General features: G+C 46.1%; 1 protein-coding gene and 1 long non-coding RNA gene across 8 annotated transcripts in view; one reads left to right on the plus strand and one right to left on the minus strand.

The window, feature by feature from the left end:
* The window catches only part of SYNE3 (spectrin repeat containing nuclear envelope family member 3), a 101,183-nt gene extending 89,865 nt beyond the window's left edge, over nt 1-11,318 (minus strand). For all 3 annotated transcript variants that reach the window (XM_088673071.1, XM_035106607.3, XM_088673073.1), the window contains exon 1: nt 11,246-11,318. The gene's annotated coding sequence lies outside the window, so the exon portion shown is untranslated. The remainder of the gene's footprint in view (nt 1-11,245) is intronic.
* A 90-nt stretch (nt 11,319-11,408) lies between these two features.
* The window catches only part of LOC148687726 (uncharacterized), a 55,772-nt gene continuing 43,369 nt past the window's right edge, over nt 11,409-23,811 (plus strand). For 3 of the 5 annotated variants that reach the window (XR_015950772.1, XR_015950773.1, XR_015950775.1), the window contains exon 1: nt 11,409-11,540. This is a non-coding gene — a long non-coding RNA (uncharacterized LOC148687726). Of the gene's footprint in view, nt 11,860-23,811 lie in introns of all 5 variants that reach the window. The other 2 variants (XR_015950771.1, XR_015950774.1) reach the window with 1 other exon arrangement.

Here is a 23,811-nt window from a genome sequence, read left to right on the forward strand (position 1 = left end):
AGAAGGCCTTCTGCCTGGTTCCCTGTAACATTCCTTCTCGCAGTGAGGGAACCGCCAGAAGGCCCTCGGAGCTGAACCTCAGTGTCCAGGCTGAACGATGGGGGTGGAGACACTCCATCAGGTATACTGGGCCGAGGCCATTTAGGGCTTTAAAGGTCAGCACCAACACTTTGAATTGTGCTTGGAAACGTACTGGGAGCCAATGTAGGTCTTTCAGGAGTGGTGTTATATGGTAGTAGGATCACTCAACGTCCAAAAAATCAAAGTGCTGCACCAAGAAGTACAAAAAAACCGCTCTGCAGTGCCACAAATCCAACTCAGTGGTGTAACGTTGGAAAACGTTGATCACTTCTCCTACCTAGGCAGTTACCTTTCCACAAGGGCCAACATTGATACCGAAATCCAGCATCGCTTGAGCTCTGCGAGTGCGGCTTTCTCCTGATTGAAGTGCAGAGTGTTTGAGGACCGGGACATTCGCAGGGAACCCAAAATGCTTGCTTATTGTACTACCAACCTTACTATATGCTTGTGAAACACGGACCACTTATAAACGTCACCTCCAACTCCTTGAAAGATTCCATCATCGGTGTCTCTGAAAATTTTTACACATCACTTGGGAACTTAGGCGAACTAATATCAGTGTACTGGAAGAAGCAAAGATCACCAGTGTTGAAGCAATGATTCTTCAACATCAACTTCGTTGGACTGGTCATGTTGTGCGGATGCCTGATGATTGTCTTCCAAAGCAACTACTCTATTCCGAACTTAAAAATGGAAAGCATAATGCTGGTAGTCAACAAAGGAGGTTTAAAGACTGTCTCAAGACAAATCTTAAAAAATGTAGTATAAATACTGACAATTGGGAAACCTTGGCCTGCAAGTGCTCCAGTTGGATAACAGCCTTAACCAAAGGTGTCATGGGCTTTGAAGAAACTCGATCTCAGGACGCATGGGAGAAACGTGCTAAGAGGAAGGCACACTTGGCAAATCCACACCGTGATCAACTCCCGCCTGGGAACCAATGTCCCCACTGTGGAAGGACGTGTGTATCCAGAATTGGCCTCCACAGTCACTTACGGACCCATTGTTGTAATCTTGTTTATGGAAGACAATCTTACTTGGCTACGAGTGAGCACCGAAGAAGAAGAAGAAGAAGAAGAAGAAGAAGAAGAAGAAGAAGAAGAAGACCAAACCTTCCTAGTGTTGCAGCAATAAAACTGCTAGCACATTTAGCAAAGCTAAGCAGGGTCTGGTATGGTCTCAAATTGGATGGGAGTCTGTGTGTTGAGATTCCTGTATTACAGACATTGGATTAGATCAGGCGTCCCCAAACATTGGACCTCCAGATGTTTTGGACTACAATTCCCATCATCCCTGACCACTGGTCCTCTTAGCTAGGGATCATGGGAGTTGTAGGCCAAAACATCTGGAGTTTGGGGATGCCTGGACTAGATGATCCTTGGGGTCGCCTCCAACTGTACAATTCTCTGATTCTAACAACACCAGAAAAAAGTGATCAGGCACACATAGGACTATCGAGTTAGACGCCTTGCTTCCTCTAGCTCAGTGTTATCTATAATGACTGGCTGTAGCTTTCCAGGGTTTTAGATGGCAGACATTCCTAACCCTTCCTGGAGATGCCAAGGATTGAACCTGAATGCAAAGCAGACCCTACAGCCCTTCCCCAAACATCTACGCTGCCATTATATTTGCCTTAGAAAGCATTGCCTTTCTCTATGCAGAGTAATCAAGACCTAAAGTTTAATTTCTGCACGGCATGGACAAAGCCAGCCACCTAATTACACCACTTAGCCAGAAGAACAAAAATTTGCCTTGCAAAACCCAATAGGCTAGAGGGTGGGGGAAGGGATCTCATTCTTCCATGATGCAGATTAGGCCAGAAGCAGTGCGCCCTATCATTAAAATGGGTCCGAGCTGCTTAATATAGCTGAAATGAAGAGCTCAACCTCTTGTGAGTCACTGTCTTTGCAACAAGGCTGATGGCTTCCTGGGAGGGACTCAATTCAATTTGTTGGTTTCAGGGTGGGTTTCAGTGAGTGACGAAGAGGCCAGGCCTCCAGAGCCTTGATTTACTCTCCTAAAATGGTGATTCATTTCTGCAAAGCACAGTATTCTTAATAAATGACATCTGTTTGTTCCTGTAGGGTTGAAAGTCAGCCTCGCAACAGCCTTGCAGCCTACCCCTGCAAAACTGGTTTGTTCAGAAGAACCATCTGTTGTCTGAACTGGGCAGCCAGATATGTAGGGCTGGCCAATGTGTGGCCCTCTAGATGTTGTTGGATGACCGTTCCCATCATCCTTGACCTTTGGCCATGCTGACTGGGGCTGATGGGAGTTGGGGACCAACAACATCAGTGAGGCAACAGGGACCACATTCCAGACCCAGAGAGAGAAGTGTCCAGTACTGAAGACGGGGCTTGAATTGGAGTCGCAGAATCTGCTTCCAATGACAGCCCAGCTAACATGGTGCCATCCTGATGCTGTTGGACTACAACTCCCATGAGCCATAATCAACATAGGCAGAGGTCAGAGAAGATGGGAGCTGTGGTCAAGGATACTGGAACATTGACAACCACCATCTTTCAGGGCATGCCCTGAAGCAAATCATTTTATGCATCTATTTATGAATCGCCTTTCACATGTGACTCAAGGCCATTTGCATAAACACTACTAAGTACAGCTAAAAATTCAAAAATAGTACAAAAACACAGCTAAGTACAAATTTAAACACAATACAAAATGGACAACCAAGGCAGAGGCCTTTTTTCGTCCAACTGGAACAGGTTGGTGAAACAAGAATGTCTTCCAATGTTTCTGGAAACTACAAACAGCAGGGGTACCTAAACGGAGATGCTGTTTGGCAAAATTGGGGCAGCCACACTGAAAGTTCTGCTCTGAGTTACTGTGGAGGGGACTTCTGATATTTTAGGGACATGAAGGAGAAATTTTCCCCGACAGTTGCAGTGACTTGCTAGGTGTATGAGGTGTTAGGCCATGGGTAGGCAAACTAAGGCCCGGCGGCCAGATCCGGCCCAATCGCCTTCTAAATCCGACCCGCGGACGGTCCGGGAATCAGCATGTTTTTACATGAGTAGAATGTGTCCTTTTATTTAAAATGCATCTCTGGGTTATTTGTGGGGCATAGAAATTCATTCACCCCCCCCAAAAAAATAGTCCGGCCACCCACAAGGCCTGAGGGACAGTGGACCAGCCCCCTGCTGAAAAGGTTTGCTGATCCCTGTTAGGCAGTCTCTCAAGTAACTTTGTCCCGAGTCTAGGGTTAATAAACTACTGTTCCCTCACCCGAATCTCTGAATCTGAAAATTTTCTTTGCACAGCTCTCCAGGGTTTTCAGGGTCCAGATTGCAAAGAGGCGGCACCCAAGCACGGAATTCCCTACAGATGTTTGTGCTAAACATAATAAAAAAAATTCCTGCAGTAGCACCTTAAAGACCAACTAAGTTTATATTTTGGTATGAGCTTTCGTGTGCATGCACACTTCTTCAGATACACACGAAAGCTCATACCAAAATATAAACTTAGTTGGTCTTTAAGGTGCTACTGCAGGAATTTTTTTATTTTGCTTCGACTCAGACCAACACGGCTACCTACCTGTAACTGTGCTAAACATGTGAAGGTCAGGCGTGGTGGAAGGGGCACACACATGTCCCAAAGCACCCTGTAAACTTCTTTCCATTGCATGTTCAGGCTGAGCACTCAAAGAAGGTGTAAAGAATTTTGACGGGGAAAGTGCAAAAAGCAAATGATCGCAGGAGGCGCCTCTTGCGTGACTATCAGCGGTAGATTGGTCAAACCAATCAATAAAAGGAAACACCTTTATCAGATTTTGGGTTGTGGGTGGAATTTTTGAGAACGAGCACCCTGTGACCAGTTTATTCTGATGAGCAAGTTAAAGGCTCCCTATGACGTGCTGAAAAAACACTGAGGTTTCCTGCCGAGATGCAAGTCATGGAGGAAATGAGAAGTTGGTTTCTTTCAAGAGCCCATTGGCTGCAACGCTTCATGACGGGGAGCTGCTGCGAAGCTGTTGCCTCCCTGTTGTGCGCCTTCTAGCTCCCTACATATTGGAAGCTCCTCTGAAAACCATTAAAAATAATTGGTGACGCTGTTTCGTCTTTAAAAAGAAACAATGGCTTGTTGTGGAATCCTGGGCCAGGCCGGCACACCTTCTGAATATGTGGGTAAACTATTTAGAAGCAGGCCTATATTAGAGAGGAACCATAAGGACCAGTTCTTGAGCACCTTGTCATGGACTGGCTGGATGCAAAGGAGTGGTGGGAGGCACCAGCCAGGGAACCCCCCAGGGGAAGAAGGCTCAGAACCAGGGGATTAGTGTTGGGATGATGATGATGAGTGGTCCAAGGGAGAAGGGGGAGCAGACTGTGGCCTCCTGTTAAGTGCGGCTCTCCAGAAGCCTGTGAAAAGGACGTGAGTGCAACTCTCCCCACTTGCGATGCCCAGAAACTGGTATTCAGAGGCACTGTTGCCCCAGCAGCGGAGGTGGAACACAGGTACTATGGTTGATAGCCACTGATAGCTTTATCCTCCACAAATTCGTCAAATCACGGGAGGAATCTGCGGCTAGCCAAGGAGGGGGCCAAACGAGGATCCAACGTGCCGGGGGAGGAAAGCCTTTTTGGCAAGGCCTGACTGACACGCTGCTGTGTAAACACGGGGCTTGGCTTCTCCTCTGGCGGCAGATAAAAGAGAAGAGCAGATGGCTTAAAAGGGAACGCAGCACACGGTGGCAGAGAGGAAAGGATGCAGCTAATTCCCTGGGAATTAAATCCCTCAAATTGAGAGTTTTAGAAGCAAGAAGAGGAAGAAAGGCTGGGGACGAAACTGGACTCGGCAAAACTCTCCGAAGGAAAGAGTAAGGTGTTGCACGGAGAGAGACTACAAGCCTGAGTGCTGCTTTTGAGTTTGGGGAAGGGAATCGCGAAAAAGATGGGTGGGTAAAGGGATTAAGGGCGTGTCTGTAAGGAAGCTGGTTCTTGCTTGTGCTTCGGCTCCTAGTTCAGGAGTTCGGGGCTGATGGGAACTGTAGTCCAAAACAGGCTGGCCAGCACTAATCATCATCATCATCATCATCATCATCATCATCATTATCATCATCATCATCATCATCATCTTTATAGCCCACCCATCTGGCTGGGTTTTCCCATCCACTCTGGGTGGCTCTGAATTGTTCCACTAAATGACTGTGGAGCTCCATGGCCTTTTCCACCTGGAAATGCCAAGGATTGGACCTGGAGCATTCTACATACAAAGCACGTGCTCTACCCTTAACCCATATCATTCTCCTAACCCATACTGCTTACAACACACCCTCCCTGTTGTATATGTAAATCCACTTAAAGGTTATGCTCCATGCAACTGATGAAGCAGAGTCTTGTCCACTAATGCTATAATAAGGCTGCTAGTGTTTAAGATGCCCCAAGAGAGGCAGAGTCCAGCCATCATAGCTAGCCGGCTACTGTGAAATGTGTCACAGAGCTGTCGCCAGCCACTAAACTCCTTTTCTGGCTCTCCAAAACCATCAAGCAAAACTCTTTGGTTAGCTCTAGAAACACCTGTTGAAGATCACTGCCCATTGGTGAGTCCTCAGGTTAAACAAAAGTTGGTAGCCTTTTCCAGCTAATGCCACACAACAGGACTGTGTTACAAAGAGGTGTGTTAATAAAAGGGTGTTGCTGGATTTCAGCCGCAGACAGCAGAGCCAATAACCAGGAATCATAGATCTGTAGAGTTGGAAGCGACCATCCATCTAGTCCAGGCATCCCCAAACTTCGGCCTTCCAGATGTTTTGGACTACAATTCCCATCATCCCTGACCACTGGTCCTGTTAGCTAGGGATCATGGGAGTTGTAGGCCAAAACATCTGGAGGGCTGCAGTTTGGGGATGCCTGATCTAGTCGAACCCTCTGCAATGCAGGAATCGTTCTCCCAACGTGGTGCTTGAACCCAAGACCTTGAGATTAAGAGTCTCACGCTCTACCAACTGATCTATCTAAGGTGGGAGCTGCAGTCCAACAACAGTCCGAGCAACACATGTCCCCCCACCCTGGCCCTAATAAAAGGAGCATACTAAGCAGCCTCTCTAAATCCACAAATCAAAAAGGCTGCTGGCTGCCTTCTTCCCCTCTGAACAAAGAGAAGGGGAAAGAGCTGGATGGTTTGGCATGAATGCTTTAAAGCTGGCCAATGGCAAGCAATTTATTCGGCCCTCTTCTTGTTTCCCTGCAGAATCGAGCGGGTCTTCCATGCCCAGCCTCTTTCATGCAGGCGCCTCCCTTTCTGGAAAGAGATATTTTGTTTATCCCTTGCAGAGACAGACCCACCAAGCAACCGCTAGTGGGAAGGCACCAAAGTGTGCCAACAATACACGTCTACGATGCAAAAAGGTCATCACGTGCCGGGCTGTAATTATACCCCGGAGAGCAGCTCTTTTGGCGGTTTAACTCTGCAGAGGCACAAGCCAAGACTTGTCCACGGTGCTAATGGGTGAATAATGAATGTGTTTCACATGGAGGATAAGCCATAGTGTTACAGTAATCTGATGGACAAAATGTTAACATGTTTCTTCTCTTCCCCGCCCCCCCCCCTTTAGGTCCTACCTGGAGCCATTAATAAAGATGTAAAGGCAGAGGGCTCCTGAAACTAATTAATGCCTGCTTCTACTTGGCATTAAGAAGAATGCTTAGCATTTAAACAGAGGATTTCAAAGTGCTCTACCGTACGTATATCATCTCAGTGATCTTTAGAACAGGTAATGCACAGGTAATGGGGGGGGGGAATTAAATCGATGCAAAACAGCAAAACCCTAAAAATAAGTAGTCTGCAATACATAAACATATGCATTTAATGCTGCAATTAAAACACACTTTTATAAAATTAAAGCAGCAGTTCCATGCACACCCATACCTGCAGCACTGAATGCAGTAGGTCTGCCTAATTCACTAACTTCCTACCATTCTTCAGTCGCCTCTAAGGTGAGGTGCCTATTCGACTGTTTCAATCTGCGGACTTGCATCTTTTACAACCACCATACAGTATAATGTTTGTTCTGCATTCGTGACGAGTCAGTCCCTTACTGTGGCCATCCTTTGGAACTCCCTGCCGATTGACATTAGGAAGCTGCCCTCACTCGATTGCTTTAGACACCTGCTGAAAATGTTTACCCAGACAGGTAATTTAGTAACCTATAGATATTCTAAAGTTTTATTGATTTTTATCTGTGTTTGCATGTGTTTGTTTTATGTGCATTTGTTTTGAATCTGCTTTCTGGGTTTTAGCTGTGTTTCACTTTGGACAGCTTTTTGATTAAGTACTTAAATCATCCAAACAAACCAACAATGCCTTTGTGTTCATTGCATTGGAAGGCTAGAGCGGGCTCACTTTTTTGCTGAGCGGGCAGGCAGCATACTACCTTTGCAGGGTCCCTAAGGGGAGATATACATGTTTAATATTTTAATACAGTATTCTGTTGGGAGCCACCCAGGGGGCTGGGGAAATCCAGCCAGATGGGTGGGGTATAAATAATAAATAGTTGTTGTTGTTGTTGTTGTTGTTGTTGTTGTTGCTGCTGCTGCTGCTGCTGCTGCTGCTGCTTTTTTAGGCTGGAAGCTCAAAGATGGTATAAGATCTCCATATACTCATTGGCTTGGCTCAGGCACATTTAGCAATGCTGGTGTCCAATCACAGAAGGCAAACAGGTGCGATTGGAGGAGTTTCTCCACCAACATCTACCTGTGTTTTCCCACAGCTATATACTTGCACCTTGCACGAACACCCTAAGTATCTTGTTTTCAGTTTATGCTTATGCTGCAACTTACAAATATTATTCAAATTAGGAAAGGTAGACAAAGGAAACAAGAACATTATTAGAAACTGCCCGTTTTCCTCGTGTTTTCAAAGAGTAAGGTGGATCATAAAGCTAAAACATTGTGTTTTCTTGGGAATGCTGTAAATTAGAACGAGAGCAAAAAATTATCAAGGGTTGTATTCAACTAACGTTTACTCAGAGTAGACAAACTGAAATTAATGGGCCTAAATTAGTCATGGCCATTTTTTGGGGGGTGGGTCTTCTCTGAATAAAAACTAGTTAAATGCAACCTGAGACACATACATATAGGACAATTGCATGTTGATACCACTGTCCTTTTCTGCAGTACAGAAAGGATGGAGCTGGAATGAGAGCTGTGCTTCAGTGGTCAAGCAGCTCAGGCTGTACATAGCAGCTGAAGGCTCCATCCTTAGTTCAGAACAGGTGTATCCCTGTGCCTCCCCTCCTCCCGAGTCACTTCACATGCTGCTAGGCAGACAGTTCTGCACCTGCTCTGCAGTTCCTGCTCAACTGTCTGCGGGTGGGTCTGTCAGACAGCCACAAACCCAGGCAGCTGGTAGGGGGACCTCCAGTCCAAGGAATCCTAGGAACTGTAATTTGCTAAGGGTGGTGGGAAACTGTACCTCTGTGAAGAGTAGACTACAGTGGGCTGGGGTGTGTGTATGTGCTTTAAGTATATGGTGTGCACATAGCTCATCCTCTGGCCAAGCAGGGATTTGACCCCTGTGCCAAATTGCACCCTTCTATCCACTGAAAGAGCAGCAGCACTGGAACATATGTACAGTGGTACCTCTGGCTGCGGACACAATCTGTTCCAGGGTGCCATTCACACTCTGAAAAGTCTGCAACCAGAGCAGCACTTCTGCGCAAGCACGGAGCACAATAGAGCGCTTCTGCGCATGTGTGAAGCACACAGAACTCTTCTGCGCATGCAAAACCTGGAAGTATACACTTCTGGGTTTGCCGCATTCGCAAGCCGAAAAGACGCAACATGAACCTAACACAACAAGAGGTATGACTGTACATAAGAAGAACTCACAGGATCAGGCCAATGGCCCATCTAGTCCAGCATCCTGTTCTCACAGTAGCCGAGCAGATGCCGCTGTTGCTTCCAGCAAGTACCGTTCAGAAACACTGCTACCTCCAACTGGGGAAGAAGAGCTTTATCCTCCACAAATTTGGCTAATCCTCTTTTAAAGCCATCTAGGTTAGTAACCATTACGGTAGCAGCTGATAGTGAGTTCCATAGCTTGCCGATCAGAAGGTCGGCGGTTCGAATCCCAGCAACAGAGTGAGTTCCCATTTCTCTGTCCCAGCTCCTGCCAACCTAGCAGTTTGAAAGCATGCCAGTGCAAGTAGATAAATAGGTACCGCTGTGGCAGGAAGGTAAACGGCATTTCTGTGTGCTCTGGTTTCCGTCACAGTGTTCCATTGCGCCAGAAGTGGTTTAGTCATGTTGGCTACATGACCCGGAAATCTGTCTGTGGACAAACACCGGCTCCCTCGGCCTGAGAGATGAGCACTGCAACCCCATAGTTGTCTTTGACTGGACTTAACCATCCAGGGGTCCTTTACCTTTTTAGTTTAACTATGTGCTGCATGAAGAAGTACAGTACTGCAAAAGTTCTCTCTCTGCCACCTCCCCTCCCAGCTTTCCTTAAGTGTTACAGGTATGAAAGAGTCAAAGGTTTCAAGCTACTTTGGGAGGAATCCTGCCTACTGCATTTGAGGTTTTGGAGGGAAGTGTACCAGCCCATTTCAGACCAAGGAATTATTAATATAACTATTTTAGGATGAAGTGAAAATGGTTCTTAAGATTTGCCACCCCTACAGACGGGTGGCAAAATTTAGGTGGAGGGGATTTGCCAAATATTCTCCAGAACAATTGTGGGTAGAACATGAGACTCTTAATCTCAGGGTCATGGGTTTGAGCCCCACGTAGGGCAAAAGATTACTGCATTGCCAGGGGTTGGACTAGGTGGCCCTCGTGGTCCCTTCCAACTCTGCAATACTATGATGGAACTACTGGATTATACGGAATTACAACAAAGGGCCGCAGCTCAAAGGTAGAGGAAGTGATCTGTATGGCGAAGCCCCCTCCCCGCCCCATTCCGATCCCCAGCGTTGGAGGAGGAAGAAGCGGAAGAAAAAGAATAGAAAAATATATTCGAGTCAGTTAATTCTGAATGAAACACTGTTGTTACTTTCTATTGGTCAACGAGCTAAGAGAGGAGGGCTGGGAGGGGCTCAGACCGAGGCCGTCCCTTCTTTCGGTAGTATTAAAACAAAAATAAACAGTTACTTCTGGACCCACAATTACGCCTGAAATTCTCCACTGGCGGAAAAATGAGGGAGGAGGATTTCGCCAAATACCGTCTGTTATGTACTGAGCACCGTCGGAGAAGTTCTTTTTTCGGAGAACACCCCCAACCCCGCACACACAACAACAAAACTATCAGGAAATGTATCCCTGAGAAAACATCGGCCCAGCTGTTACAATATATTCTCTCTCTCTCTAAAAAAAAGAGCGCCTTTTTCCAGAGGCGCCTCCTTCCACGAACTATAAATAAACCGCTACATTATGTACGATACAAGGAGGCAATTGCACAACCGGCCCCTTTCTGCCAGCGCCCCTCGCTCCCCCCGCCCCTTCTCTGCTCATCGCATTTTCCAGTTTCTGTTTTACAGAAAGATCTGCTACACACTTTGTAAAACCAAAGACTAGCTGCCATCGGATACAAGAAAGCCCCCCTCTCCATTTGCCTTTCCATAGCGCACCGCGAGTGCCTCATGCAGCACCTCCGCCTGTAATCCTAAAATGACACCCTGAGACTTCCTTCCAACATGCAGAGGCAGTTAGGATCCGCGCCGCGCGCAAACCGCTTTCACCGCCAATCTATCTATCTATGCGGCAGCGGGGAATGCAATAGTAATAGCAATCGATACATTATTAGCGTCCGGAAACACAGTCGGTGGTGACGCTGCCCCGCGCCGCTTCGAAAAGTTCCCAGGCTTCAGGCTTAGAAATGGGAGGGGACCGGGGGGCGACACCCGGCTCGGGGTGGCATTTCCCAGTCTGCGCTTTTACCGCGCAAGGCGACCGCTAGATCCCGAGGAGGGCAGACCGGGGGGTGGGGGAGCATGAAAAGTTTTGCCCGCCCATTTCCGAGGAAGCGGGGTAGATGAGCCGAGTCAAGGAAGAAGGGGGCACCCAGTTGCCAGCAGCCGGTGCCCCCGAACCGAGGCTGAGGGTGGCGCCATCGGCTGTCAAAGTGACCGCAAAGGCGAGCTCCGGTCGCGCGGCCGGGGAAAGCCCTGCTGTGGGTCGTCCAACGTCAGCCCGAGCGCGCCACTCACCTAAAAGGCATGGAGAGACAGAGGGAGCGCGCGAGGATCCTGGTGCAGAGGAGGCTCTTGCAGCAAAATAAAAGCAGCCTGCAGCCGGAGGGCTTCAGGACCCGGAGCTGCGGCGGGGCCGTCGATGGCGTTGCCGGAGACTCCTCCCTCTGGGCCTCGCTCTCTCCGCCTTCGCCGCCGCTTGCCCTGCCTGGGATCGGCTGGGCTCATCGCTCCGCTCTGCCGAGCGCTGCGCAAAGGCGCGGCGGGACAGGTGTCCGGGGACGCTTTGGCTGAGCGCGCCCCGGGATCGGAGGTGCGGGGTGCTTGCTGCGGAGCTTATCTTTCGGGGTCGGTGGGTGGCGGCAGCGTGGGAGACATCCTCGGTGCTTGTGTTATGTAAGCGCGTCAGTAGGGACTGCTCAGGAGGCTTATGCAATGGCCTGATGCTCCCTAGGGGTCGAGGCTTGCAGTTGCGGGAACGGGCTTATATACAGTAGCAAATTCACACGGCCTGCAATGGCACGATGGAGCCTTTGAACTTCACGCCGCCGCCGCCGCCCCCTCTGGGCACAAAGGCTTCTTAGCCATGGCGTTTTGCGCGTTCAAGGTTACCGCATTCAAAATCACCAGGGGTAAGTGTTAGGTTGGCCTGCCCATTGCAGCTTGGTTTGGCTTTCCTTGCTGGAATCGCCTAGGCTTCTCAACTCCTTTGAACCGCAGTAACTTTATACTGGGTGCCTTTCCCTCCCTAAACACGCAGGGCATAGACAGGGGGCAGCCCCCCGCATCAAGAAAATAAATGAAAATACTTAACTAAAAGTAGAAATAATCAAAGTACATTGAAATGATCTCTGAGATACCACAATCACCCTCCCTAGCGAACATTTCCCTAGAAAAAGTCAGTGCCTGCTTTTGCTCCACTGATACATGGAGCATGTCATTTTGTTTATTGTAAAACAAAGCAAAACTATCCCACAGAATGAAAAAACAATAGGCAGCATATAAACATCAACACAAATCCTCTCAAAAGAGCCAGTTGATCTTTACTAGAATTAAAAGCTTAGGTCAGAGGTTTTCAACCTTTTGAGTGCCCGGCTCCCTTTACCAACTACGTTCTTTCTGCGGCACCCCTGTGGGGTTCAGGAGCCCAGTTATGTCACCCCTTGCCTGCAGAGCTGGCAGCCTCTCACCCTTTTTCAAAACACCTTCCCTTGTGGAGTGTTCCTTCAGCCTCTTCTCTTCTCCCTTCTCCTTGGAAGTCCTCTGGGCAGCCACAAGTGCTACCCTGATCTCTGAGCTCCCCCCCCCCCGCCGCCCAAAAGAGAGGTGCCTTCTCATACTGCCCCACAGGGGCCTGGGAAGCACCCCCTGGCTAGCCCCAGAGGCACCATTTCCTTGGGGCATTTGTAGCCAGGGCTGCTGCAACAAACAGCTGTGCAAGCCTTTGGGAGGCAGAGACTCAAGAGAGCATCAGAGGAGGGAGGGACAGAGGTCAGTGTTGCCCACACACCCCTGACCATCATTCAAGGCACCCCAGGGTGCCACAGCACACTGGTTGAAAACCACTGGTTTAGGTAAATGGAACTGATTTTGGTGTCTTAAAAGTAACGGTGCCCTAAAATGCAGCTTTGCCGAGGGAGTTCCACAAGTGAGGTCCTACAAGAAAGAAAGAAAAAACTCTTTCAGGTAGCAAAACTTCTGACTGAAGGGACACTCCAATAAGGGCTTCATTTGAAACTCTCCGTTGACAAGCAGAAAGTGGTCATTCTGATGAATTTAAAAATTTAATAGTGGAAAGTTACTGTCAACATTTACAGCCTAAACCTAAATAATTCATTCTTTCCGTGGAATCAAGGGAATTGTGGTTTTCTGGGAGCGGGCTGCTAGAATTCCACAGCTCCACTAAACTGCGATTTCCAATATTTTGGGGGCAATCTGTGACAAAGTGGTGCAAAAGTAACATACATTTGAAGCATAGATGCATGCCTTGCTGGTGCAATCCTGTGTGTGTCAAGTCAGAAGTAAGCTCTCAGGTAAATGTACACAGGACAACCTCAATTTGTGATACAGCAGGAATACGTTTGCGGAGCTGTAACATTAAAAACAAACAGAACTCTTATGTGTTCAATAGCATTCTGTTTTATTCATATTCATGGTGGGATAAAAGAGGAAAGAAGAGGAAAATGACAAAAACATACAAACATTTCTTGAGGTCCCCATCTGACTTGAATTAAGTTAATTAATAATAATTTCTAGACAGCCCCATTCCAAAGACTCAGAAAATCAATGAAAATGTGTGCTCAAAATATCTTGTTGCAGTCAGATTAATACAGACAAACTATTAGTACTAAAACACCATCTGCCTGCCAGCTTAACTCCAGCTGTTGAATGAATCCCAGGCTATGTAAATGGAGCTTTCGGAAGATCCCTCTGAAAAATGGATACTTTAGCCCTGCAGGGTTGTTTTATAACACCAGAAAAGGTAGAGGATGTCATGTTGATCTAGAAGACAAAGCTGCATATTAGTGCATTCAACTTTACTAAAGTGTGTACACTATTTTGGTTGGCTGGCCTAATATAAGGGCATTGTGTTAATGCGGGGTTTTGGAATGATACTGTTATGAGGGGTAGCTTCACTGCCCAGTATTCTTCCTCATTCATGACCAAGAGAAAATTCACACTGGCTCTTTTTTGCATGTCACACAGTTTATTTTAGACCACGGCTTAATCGTGAACATGCTTCCTGTCCCTTCACAACTGCTTGCTCATGGCACAAGCCAGCCACAGTACGTCTTGTTGTGTTGTGAACTCAGAATGCGGTTTTTTCTTCGTTTCCAACAAACCATAAGCAGTCCATGCTGGTGGTGATGGTGTGGCAAGTTCACAATTAAGCCATGGTTTAAAACAAAGTGGATCAGTGCTATGGGTGGACCGGCAATGATAAGTACTAACTCGCCTCTGTTTACTGTTGCTCTGTTTACGGTGATCTGAATGCTCTTTATGGGATGAAGTTGGCGCCATTCTGTGCAGCCAAATATAGTAAGTATTTTATGATTACAGTTCTGGGATAAACGAGGCTCCGTGAAGCCACCTCGAGGAATTTTGTTTTAAGGGCAATATTCAACTGAAGCTTGGCACTTTTATGTTCCATTGATTTCAACGAGAGGCCACCAGGCGCAAAACTCTCCCAGTGTTGAAATCAAAGGGACCTGAAAGGCTCTTAAGTGTGGCTGGATAATCGCCAGACTTGCGAGACAGATTCTTGAGGAGCATGTTACATTAAGGCAATGAGTGACACACAACACCTGACTTTCCACAGGACCTTACTCTGCCTGTACTATCAGCCAATTTTAATCCTATATAGCAGCTGTCTGGACTTTAAATAGTCTAATTGTCACAAATGGAATGGTGAGCATAGGAAACATGCTGTGTTAGCAGCCAGCACATCATTTCCCTCGTCTCTGCCCTTAATAGAAGCAAACAGTAGCTGTGCTGAATTGATGACAGTTTTAGCGCCCCCTTTTTCCAAGAAGCATGGGACAGTGTGCTTGGTTCTTCCCCACAAATTTTCATCTCTTCCAACTATCCTATGAGGTACCGTATGTTGCCCTGAGCACAGGGGCGTAGGAAAATAGGGGCGGTGGGGGCGGTGTGCCCCGAGCGGCGCGATTCCAGGGGCGCCATCGCGGCTGCCCACCCCGCCCCCAAAATGCGTGCCCCGCCCCAAAACGCATGTCCCGGCCCTGTGCATGCATGCCCCGCCCCCAAAACGTGCGGCCCGCCACACCCTCAGAATGCATGCCACATCCCTGGGGGCAGCATGCCTGCTCTCCGCCCCCGGTGGCGGAGCATGAAGCTCCACCGCTGCCTGAGCGATGGCAACTGGCCCAAGACTAACCAGCCAGCTCCATGGAACATCGGGCTCCTGCTACCTCCTTCCATGCTACCTATTTCTTTACTAATTCTTTACCAAGATCAGGGATAGGCAACCTAAGGCCCGGGGGCTGGATGCGGCCCAATTGCCTTCTCAATCCGGCCCATGGGCGGTCCGGGGATTAGGGTGTTTTTATATGAGTAGAATGTGTCCTTTTATTTAAAATGCATCTCTGGGTTATTTGTGGGGCATAGGAATTCGCTCATTTCCCCCCATCAAAATATAGTCCGGCCCACCACATGGTCTGAGGGATGGTAGACCGGCCCATGGCTGAAAAAGGTTGCTGACCCCTAGTCAAGATCTTTACTGCATCACTGCCCCTCCTACTGGCCGGGGATAGGGAACCCACATAGCTCCAGGTGTTTTGCAACATCTGGAGGGCCACAGGCTTCCCATCTCTTGATTCACCCATTATTACTATTTGTCCTTCCCCCCCTTCAAAAAGATGAACTCAGTGGTTGTCCATTCGCTCTCCCAGATGAATTTCCTTTTTGCTTTCAACTTACTGCAGGCTTCCCATCTAAAAAGTTTTATTGGGATGATTGTCGTTGTCCCTGGGCTAAGCTCAAGGTCCAATGAACAGGCATTCTTGCAGTGTTGAGCTGGCATTGCAACTTGGAATGTGGAATTGAACTCTGAGCTTGTCTACCACATTACACGTCTCTATCTCCATTCAACAGTGTCATCAGGTTAACTGACAAAGTTACAGCTGGGATGATGAATGAGCCCAGTAAGAGAGTTTGGATTTGATATCCCGCTTTATCACTACCCGAAGGAGTCTCAAAGCAGCTAACATTCTCCTTTCCCTTCCTCCCCCACAACAAACACTCTGTGAGGTGAGTGGGGCTGAGAGACTTAAAGAAGTGTGACTAGCCCAAGGTCACCCAGCAGCTGCATGTGGAGGAGCAGAGACGCGAACCCAGTTCCCCAGATTACGGGTCTACCGCTCTTAACCACTACACCACACTGGCTCTAGTCTAGATGGTAGTTAAACCATCTACTTGCCTGGCCAACTAAACAATGCAGAGATGATCCCTGAGTATTATGCTGTATCTGTAGAAATCCTGGGAGGACTAGCAATGATTTAGGGTGGTAAATTTAAATTAATAGGTACATTTTCCTCTTTTGTTCTATCTACCCATGCCTTCTTCAGCATTCAATTTCTCTTCTCTAGTTGGCAGGCTTCTCTGGGTTGGGCGTTGCATTTCCTTGTATTTTCCGTGATAAGAGTGCCCAAGAGACTGGATAGGAATGACTAAACAATAATTTTAAAAAATCTGTTGGAAAGAAAAACACCTTTACACCCTTAAGGAATGGGATCGATTGATGCTTAAATTTCTACAACAATGGTTATCCCCCACTCAAGCATTTACAATTAAGAGAGTCAATATGGACAGACAATGGGTAACTTACAGGGAATTGCTGGAGTTTGCAGGGGTCAAACCCAGACTGAAATCTATGGGGAACTTAAGAAGCCAAGTTCCCCGGCCTCGGCTGGAGAGGGTGGGATACAATTATTAATTATTATTATTATTTAGGACATGTTTAAAGTAGACCCCCCCAAAATGCGTTTTCTGGACCAAAGGTGACAATTTGAAAATGAACTGTTACAAAATAAGGATAAACTCCTGTCTAAAATGTATATTTTTCTTATTAGAATGGGAAACAAAAGATGAGCATCATTAACACACTGGGCAATAGATACAGTACACAACATAGACCTAAACCTCTGGGAGAAACTTTGGAAAAGTGATTTGAAATTTAGCGCATGTTATTCTCTGAAAGAGAACTATTTGAAAATGATTCATAGATGGTATTTAACTCCCAGTAGGCTGACTAAGATGTATAAAGCAGAATCAGATATGTGTTGGAAATGTAAAGAAATGGGAGGATCTCTCTCCCCCCCATGTGGTGGACATGTAGAAAGGTAAAAGAATACTGGGAAATGATTTATAATGAGTTGAAAAAAATGTTTTTTCCTTCCCCAAAAAACCCAGAGTCCTTTTTGTTGGTAATAACCCAGACAGAAATCCCCAGGTGCCAGTTATTTATGTATGCAACAACAGCAGCCCAGGTTCTGTTAGCCCAAAAATGGAAAGTGAGCGAGGTCCCTTGTAAAGAGGATTGACAATTTAAGAAGTTAGAATATGCAGAATTTGCAGGCTTAACACACAGAAGGAGAGAGCAAGAAGAATGTATATTTAAAGAAGAGTGGAAAATATTTATTTGAATATATGGAAAACAATTGTAAACAGCTGAAAACGATGGCAGCAGTAAGATAAATTCAACAGAGTAAACAATATTTGATGGATATAAAAGTGGAAAATTGATTTGAATGCTTATAGTAAAATATGCAGGAAAATACGGTATGTAATATGAACCACGGAAGGAGGAGAAGGGAAGTCATTGGATGTTTTAAAGTCTGTAAAATGTTTATTTTGAAATGTAGAAAAATTAAAACTCAATAAAAAATTGTGTGTGTGTGTGTGTGTGTGTGTGTGTGTGTGTGTACATTTTCTTCTTTTGTTCCAGCTACCCATGCCTTCTGCAGCATGCATTTCTCTTCTCTAGCTGGCAGGCTTCTCTGGGATGGGCGTTGCATTTCCCTGCATTTCCCATGATAAGAGTGCCCAAGAGAATGGATAGGAATGACTAAACAATAGCTGGCAGGCAACCGCAAGGGCATTCTTGGCACAATGTAATCTTTAGGTGGAACCAGGGCAGCAACTTTTAAATCAAGCAATGTCATTTATGCAGCAGGCTCTCCCGTCTTTCTTCAGATGCTTGTTAGCATGCGGCAGCTTGTATATATTTAGTGTTATGTGAAATCTGTAAGTAATCTCTACAGTGGTACCTTGGTTCTCAAATGCCTTTGGTACTCAAACAACTTGGAACCCAAACACTGCAAACCCGGAAGTAAATGTTTCGGTTTGCGAACATTTTTCAGAAGCCAAACGTACTCCGTTTTGAGTGCCACATTCCCCTTTTGAGTGTTACGCTTCCAATTTGAGCATTACCCTTTCAATTTGAGTGTTACACCGAGGTTGGTCTGTTTTTCTGGCTCTGTTTCTTTCTTTTTTTGTGACTGTGTGGAACGCAGTTCAGCTACTGATTGATTGATTTTGTGACTGCAGTACATTGTTTAATGCTTTTATTTTATGGATCAATGGTCTTTTCTGATAGTAAAATTCATGTTAAATTGCTGTTTTAGGGGTTGTTTTTAAAAGTCTGGAACGGATTAATCCATTTTGCATTACTTTCTATGGGAAAGCATGCCTTGGTTTTGGAACGAACTTCCGGACACTGGCATCGCAATGGGGGGGGGCGCGATGCGCTCCCGGTGGCACATCTCTGGGGGTGACAATATGGCACCCCGCCATGGCGGCGCAAGCAGCCATCGTGCCGCTGCAGCCACATGTAGAGGATCCTCCATTCGTGGCTGCAGCCGCGAGCAGAGTATCCGCCTCTCCCAGCCTCCCTCCCTCCCCGGCTCGCTGTAAGCGGCTCCTGCTTTGCTGCTTTACCGCAAGCCAGGGAGGGAGGGAGGGAGGGAGGGGGACGGACGGGAGCCATGGCTCCTAAGAGGACACAGCTTTGCCAGCGCCCCAGCAAAGCGGCGTGGTGTGTGTGTGACAATTCCACACCGGGTACCACCTGGGCTTGCTACGCCTCTGCTTCCGGAACGGATTAAGTTAGAGAACTAAGGTACCACTGTACAATCACAGAGCAGCTTAGCAATCAGTCCTTCTTCACCAGGAACTCTGGGAATTGTAGCTCAGTGAGGGGAATAGGGGTCTGTCAACAACTCTCGGTACCCTTAACAATGTACCCTTCCCAGGATGCTTTGTGGGAAAGCCAAAGTAGTACAGTGAGAGCTCAGTTTGGGGGGGGGGTCTACTCGCATAGGCAAAATCACACAAAGTCAGGAACCCCCAGAACTGACCCCCTAAAAAGTGGAGGGCTGTTGACCAGGCTCTGGGAAGGCCACTTTTCACAGCAATACCCCACAGAGGAACTATTTATGACTTGCCAGCTGACTCCGCCATAAATTCAAACGTGGTTTCATGTTAAGGCACTTCGCAAAGTAGCTGGAACATTCCAGCTAACTCTAAACTGGATTCTGCTCGAATAAATGGCTGCAGGTCTATATTAGTCCATAACCGTAGGCACCAGTGTTTGAAATCTTCAGCAAACAGTTGCTGTGGCATTTCTGAGCAGCCACCACAGCTGCCCCCCAAAATAAAGTCCAATTGGCTTAATAAAGTTCTGCTATTTTTAATATGGTGGCTCAGCATATTTGCTGGAATGTCAGAAGAGCAGTCCTGGATCAGGCCCCTCTTCATCAGCATTGAGTGAAGGGGGAACGTAGCCTTCACGCTTGGTCGTTACTGAATGCCCAGTCCTCCATGGATTTGTTGAAATCCTCTTGTAAAGCTTTCTAGGTTGGTAGCCATCACTGCTTCTCAGTGGCAGACCTTGGGGTCTCAAATTTCAGGGGCATCCTATGTGGTGCCAAAATTTGGTACCCCCCCTTCTTGCCTTCTATTCTACATCATAGTTGGGGTGCCCTTGTGGCTCTGCTCCCAATGCCACTGAACTGTTTTGTACTCCCCTAAATTTCATACAATCAGAGTTGGAAGAGACCACAAGGGTCATCCAATCCAACCCCCTAATTTGGGTTGCCATGTTTCAAAAAGTAAAATTCCTGACACCTGCAGGTCATGTCTCAGGCAAACCTACCATAAATCTGCCTCCGTTGCAAATTCTATTGTTCAATGACGCACTGTGTGGATAAGTGCTTTTATCTGTCCTGAATCTTCCTTGTTTTGCTGTTCCGCTGTTCCATTATTTCCATTATTTTCCCGGCGGTGCCTTCTACTCATGCCGGCCGTCTGTTGCTTATTAGCTGCAACCTTGTTTTATTAAACTTACAGCTTTTAAATTGAATTGGGTTTTGTCATTTTATATTGGTGTTCTGCTCTGCGAGCGCACGGAAACGCCATTACCTTCTCGCTGCTCTGACAACTCTAAAGTGGAATATATATATAAAACAAAAAATAAAGTAGTACATCAGGTCTGAAGAAACACTTTCCATTGGGTACACTCTCAGGGCCGGTCCTGTGATGAGGCAGAGTGAAGCAGCTGCCTCAGGTGGCAGATGCTGACGGGCAGGGAGGGGATAGTGCCATGATGCTTGCCCTGTAGCCGCTATGCTAGCCTGGTGGCCTCAAGTTCCCTCAATATATTTTCTTTCACCAATATTTGAGTAAGATTCAACTGTCAGTCCAATTGACTTCTGTATGTATCTTGGGGAAAGGCCCCATCTTGCAGCAAAATGTATTGATCTGGCCCTGTACATTCTTCTGTCGCCCAATTACTCGGTACTATAATTGCCTATTGAACACAGATCAGGTAGCCCTATACAGGCTCCCCTTTAGCTTATTTTTCCAGTGCACAGGTCACCAGCTTTCACATTTCTGCTCTCCAGAAGAGCAGAAAAGTTACTATGTCCTGCACTCCAGCAGCCCCTGGCGGATACAGAAAGCAACTACCGGTACAAATGAAGAAAGCAACTACAAATGAAGAAGAAGAATCTTGTTCTGAAGATTCTGAAGGTATCTGAAGAAGTGTGCATGCACACGAAAGCTCATACCAATGACAAACTTAGTTGGTCTTTAAGGTGCTACTGGAAGGATTTTTTATTTATTTTTTGTTTCGACTACGTCAGACCAACACGGCTACCTACCTGTAACAACTACAAATGGTTATTTATTCTTTGATTTGATTCGATTTGATACATCATGGGAAAAATAAGAATAAAATTCAAAATGCCTTTGCCAAAATGGGGAACTGGGCCAATGCCACTAAATGAAATTAATCAGTTGCTGCTTCTCTAGGTGCATCCTATACACTTTGCTCTGCAATTTGCATCTCGTTTCATTAGCAGAAAACGAGGTCCTTTGCAGTTTTGGGAAACGTGCCAAGTTTCTCTTTGCTGGTTGAGCCTTGAACAGCAGCAGCTATTTTAATTGAAAACATCTTATAGATATTAGGACAGCTTTTGGACATATTCATAGAGCATGAGGCTATGGGTGGAAAGCTGTGATAGCTATATTCTGTCTCCAATGTTGTCCACGTAGTACAGCTCTAAATATCAGTTGTTAGGAATGGCGAGGGAGAAAAATGCTGTTTTGCTCATATTCGGCAGGTTTCAGTCTTCCCTCTAGGCATCCGGTTGGCCACAGTGAGAACAGGATGCTGGACTGGAGGGGCCCTGGCCTGATCCAGCAGGCCTTTTACAATGTTCTTAGGGAATATAAAATCAAGTGCGGTTTGTTATTTTATCAAGTCAAGTGGCCTGCATGTTAGTGATTATGTGTGTGTTGTTTTCACTGGTATCTTCATTTTTATGCAAACTCTCCTCTAATACGTGCCTTTTTGTAAACACTGGTTGGCAGATTGAATAACAAAATCCGTAGAAGTGCGCATGTCAAAGGATAGCTGTACTTTCGTCTTGGAAAGTACGAATTTGACAGATCTGCCTTTAAATGAGACCCGAATCAAGTATCTTCTCCCATCGCCACACATGAGTGAGTGTTACTCCTGTGAAGTAGCTGTGATAGCTGAAGTGGAGCCTGGGTACAAGTGGGAAATGGAAGCAGCTTGTTGGATGAGAAAAATGTCTTTCTTTTACTCAAGATGATAGTTGCTGTGATGTGGCCCAGCTTAAGACCTTATGCTATTTGCAGAGTCTATACCTGGGAAAATAAACAGAAAATCTTTCAGCACCTGTCTTTACCATCAGTTCCACTTCCTATATCTATGAATGGAAAAGTGACAAAGCAGGGAGAATAACCTTTGTTTAGTGATCCTGACTGTCTTAAGAGTCCCTTAACATGTGACATGAATCTCACTCACAAATGCTTTGGAATTAGTGCCATTGAAGCACTAATACTTCCAAGGTTCAGATAAGCACAACTTTAACCATACAATGCTAGTCATTTTGTTTGTTTGTTTGTTTGTTTGTTTGTTTGTTTGTTTCTATTCTGTGTTTATGAGCCCCTGCATTCTAAAGTAGTCCAGTGCATCAGTTGCATTCAGAACGACCCTTAACAGTGGCCTAGCAGTACCGCTTGACCTCCTGTGCTAGCTTTGTGAAGTCTTCTTGCCTCTGAAACCTAGGGTGGATCTATACACTGGGGGGAAACACGCTATAAATATCATAAACTTTGCTGCCAACTTTGCTGCCACATACACCCGGACAACACCATTCCTGGCCCCATTGAAGTGCAGAGTGTTTGAGGACCGGGACATTCGCAGGGAAACCAAAATGCTTGTTTACAAAGCTATTGTACTACCAACCTTACTATATGCTTGTGAAACCACTTATAAACAGCATCTCCAACTCCTTGAAAGATTCCATCAACGGTGTCTCTGAAAATTTTTACACATCACTTGGGAAGATAGGCGAACTAATATCAGTGTACTGGAAGAAGCAAAGATCACCAGTGTTGAAGCAATGATTCTTCAACATCAACTTCATTGGACTGGTCATGTTGTGCGGATGCCTGATGATCGTCTTCCAAAGCAACTACTCTATTCTGAACTTAAAAATGGAAAGCGTAATGCTGGTGGTCAACAAAAGAGGTTTAAAGACTGTCTCAAGGCAAATCTTAAAAAATGTAGTATAAACACTGACAAGTGGGAAACACTGGCCTGCGAGTGCTCCAGTTGGAAAACAGCCTTTACCAAAGGTGTCATGTCCCCACTGTGGAAGGACGTGTGGATCCAGAATTGGCCTCCACAGTCACTTACGGACCCATTGTTAAAATCGTGTTTATGGAAGACAATCTTACTCGGCTACAAGTGATCGCCAAAGAAGAAGAAGAAGAAATGGTCCCAACAACATCAAACATACCATCTCAGGACTATTTAATTGCTCATCTTCTAACATTGTGTATGCCATCAAATGCCAACAGTGCCCTTCAGCTCTCTATATTGGACAAACAGGCCAACCCTACACCAAAGGATAAATGGACATAAATCTGACATCAGGAATCACAAGACAGAGAAACCAGTAGGAGAACACTTCAATCTCCCAGGACATTCTATACAAGATCTCAAAGTAGCTGTCTTATTACAAAAGATTTTATCTTTAGCTGCCTTATTACAAAAGGTTCCCGGACGGGTCAGTGAATGGTGTCTAGAATATGGCAACAATAAAGAATTTGTTTAAAAAGTATTGAATGTACTGATTAAGACTTTAGAAATTATTTGGGGAAAATGTTTTTAAAGGAAGAATATACCCAGTTTGGATTTTAAAATGGCGTAAGAGAAGATGGAATTTGATCCCTGCCATTTCCGGCCATACAATCTACTGGACTCACATGAAATTTGAGATACCCAAGATGGCTGTAGCCACAGGGTCTGTACTAGGAACTGGATAGAAAAAGGGGGGGAAATGAAGTTGGTCTGGAACTTGATAATGCAAAGGACTGGTTTCGATCCACAGAATTAAAGAACAATGCAAAGACAGTGGAAGTGGGTTGGGCAACAGGCGTAGTATTGAAGAGAAGATGTGGAAACAAATTTGGTGGGCTTGGTGGGAAAGGGTGGGAATGGGGTGATTTATAAAGGGATATTATAATGG

Source organism: Zootoca vivipara, chromosome 1 (assembly GCF_965207765.1).
Source record: "Zootoca vivipara chromosome 1, rZooViv2.hap1.1, whole genome shotgun sequence".
NCBI lineage: Eukaryota > Metazoa > Chordata > Lepidosauria > Squamata > Lacertidae > Zootoca > Zootoca vivipara.